This window comes from Choloepus didactylus, chromosome 3 (assembly GCF_015220235.1).
Source record: "Choloepus didactylus isolate mChoDid1 chromosome 3, mChoDid1.pri, whole genome shotgun sequence".
NCBI lineage: Eukaryota > Metazoa > Chordata > Mammalia > Pilosa > Megalonychidae > Choloepus > Choloepus didactylus.
In genome coordinates, this window is record NC_051309.1 from 154,807,346 (window position 1) to 154,810,269 (window position 2,924).

Genomic DNA, 2,924 nt, shown 5'->3' on the forward strand with positions numbered 1-2,924 from the left:
GTTTATTTAATTTTTACTTCTCATATTGTAATTTAATAGTTACTTAAGGCAGTTTCAAATTCTTTCATCAATTTAGTCTTTGCTTTTAATTTATAAAGTGGAATTTACTTGTTCTTTGGTGTGAGTAATTTTCAATAGCTTGCCAAGTAGCCTGTGGCAACTGAAAATATATTAAACTTTTCTGCTTGGGTACAATGCAACAAGAACAGATTATGCATCAAACCCCACTTTACAATATTTCTGGCACTCATCTAATTTGAAATAATTTTTTTGTAATTAGAAAGAAAATTTGATCTATATATTCTGGAGGCAAGTAGTAGAGCAAATCATATCTAATGGCTATACTCATTTTCAACTTTGCCTTATAGTTATGTTATTTTATCTTCCCAATCTATCTAAATGCTTTAAGTGTAATCATTCAGCCCATCTCTTACTAGAACTTGCATACAGTAGAAGCTCGATCAATATTTGTACACCAATTTATTATTCCTATGTACTCAGGGTATACTTTGCACCTTAGTTGTATGTAGAAAGTTCCCATCAATTTCTTAGAGTGTTGTGACAATGCTCCAGTAGCTCAGAATGTCTGTAAATAGATGCAATGTGTTAACAGTTGTGCTGTAAGGGGGACCTGTGGGAAGATGCCAGAGTAGGAAGCTCAAAGATTCAGTCCCTCCACTGGAACAACTATTAATCAGGCAGCAACTGTCTGAAACAGCTATTTCAAAACTCTGGAGTTCAGTAGAACACTGAACACCATCCAGGGAAGAGGCTGGTAAATTATGGTAAAGATCAGTAAATTGCTTTCTCTGGGCAGCAGTTGCTGGTACCCATCCCTCACTCTTGAGGCAGACTGCAGTGGGGCCTGGCCCCTGGCTAGCTCACTGGGGACAGAAAGGGACATAAAATCCTCTTTCCCAATATCAAGGCTGATACTGATCACAACTTTTGGTTAGCAACTTCGGATCACTGGGGGCCCAGCTCTCAGGGTGGTCATTGTTCCAACTCCCCAAGACAACATTGGCTGAAGTGACTTAAAGATTCTGTGCCTCTCCAGGGCTGTGGGGATAGTTTAAGGACTGCCTTTGCTGGGCAGGTCAAGAAAGAGCAGCTCTGGGGAGCTGGGAAGACGCTCCTGGCGCCCTTCTTGATCACCTCCCCAGGGCAGTTTGGAGCTGCTCTGTACCCCCTTTTTGGGTCCCTCTCCTGTGACTTGGGAAACTCCTCTCCATTGTGACCCTTCCCAGAATCTGCCCTCCAGACAAAAGATGCTAAAAGCAGTGAAAGAAACTGTTAAGGCAGATAGCCTGTGACAGCCTGCTTTAAACATCCAGGAGAGGGGGAAGATATGTCTCCAGGGAAATAGAAGGGCATTCCGAAGCAACTAACAAGGACAAGCCCAGGACAAGGCACAGGCCCAGAAGAGACAGGGAGGACCCTGCACTCCTCATTTGCCTTGGGCAGGACCTTCCTGATAAGAGGGCTTATACCCAAGAAAATCTCTGCCATATCACTAGATGGTTACAAAGCAAGAGAAAGACATCTCAGGGAATACATAAACTCAGAGTTAACATTTCAAAATATGGACATGGAAAGTGAGCATTAAAGCAGTACAAGACAAAGAAACAGGAAGTGGCCCATCCAAAAGAAGAGGATAAAAATTTAGAAAACACAAATGTACACATACTGAACAAGACTTTAAAAAGCATGATCTTGGAGGGAAGGGGCAGTGCAGCCAGCCTAACATGAGCAATTTTAGTCAAGATGCAGGAACCCAATGCAGATACCTAGTGGAATGGCATCTTGTGCAAAAAGGGCATCTTGCCCTCAAAGGAAAATTTGAAAGAATGGGAAAAGGAAGCCAAAGAGAAGGAAGATCGAGTCCTTCAGCAGTCAGTTGTGAGAACTTATGAAGATATGACTTTGGAAGAGCTAGAGGATAATGAAGATGAATTGAAGGAGGATGAACATGCTATTGAGATGTACAGGCAGCAAAGAAAGGCTGAGTGGAAAGACAGTATACTAAAGAATAAATTTGGAGAAGTTCTAGAGATCTCAGGAAAGGATTGTGTCCAAGAAGTTACCAAAGCTGATGAGGGACAATGGGTAATCTTGCACCTTTACAAACAAGGGATTCCCCTCTGCACCCTGATAAATCAACAATGCAGTGAACTTGCAAGGAAGTTTCCTGATGTCAAATTTATCAAAGCCATTTCAATGTCCTGCATACCCAATTATCCTGATAGGAATCTGCCCACAATATTTGTGTACCTTGAAGGTGATATCAGGGCTCAATTTATTGGTCCTTTAGTGTTTGGTGGCATGAACCTGACAAGAGATAAGCTTGAGTGGAAATTGTCAGAGTCTGGAGCCATCAAGACAGACCTGGAGGAAAACCCTAAGAAACAATTGAATTCACATTTCCGTCCTCAGTGCAGTGTTCAGTCTCCACCAGGAGAGGCAGCAAGACTGAGGATGACTAAGGCTGCAGCCATGGTAACTTGCTGAACTTTCTTGATGTGACAAGCCATCTGGGTTTTTAGAAAAAGGAAAATGGAGGGATTCAGCCTTCAGTTTTTAGCCTTTTATAATTATGTTTAAAGTCTTATATATCTCAGAAATAATCATTGCAGGAATGTTATTAAATTTTTTTGCAACTTTCTTTTTAAATTTATAATATATACCTAAAAAATAAATAAATAAAAACGAAAAAAAATCTAAAAAATGCTCAGATGTCAACCATATAGTGATGTAAACAGCTACTGAAAACTCTCCAGAGATTCAATGAAAAAAAAAAAAAAAAGACAATTCTGAATTCTTTGAAACTTTGAAACCTGGAGGAAGGAATAGACTGGAGAAGGACCCTGCAGATGCTGAACTGAAAAAAGAGAAGAAATATTAGGTAGGAATCTTCCATCCCAGAC

The 2,924-nt window shown here is 40.5% G+C and overlaps 1 pseudogene; it reads left to right on the forward strand.

Annotated features, from left to right (window-relative positions):
• Positions 1-1,764: 1,764 nt before the first annotated feature.
• Positions 1,765-2,483, forward strand: LOC119528856 (annotated as a pseudogene).
• Positions 2,484-2,924: the final 441 nt, after the last annotated feature.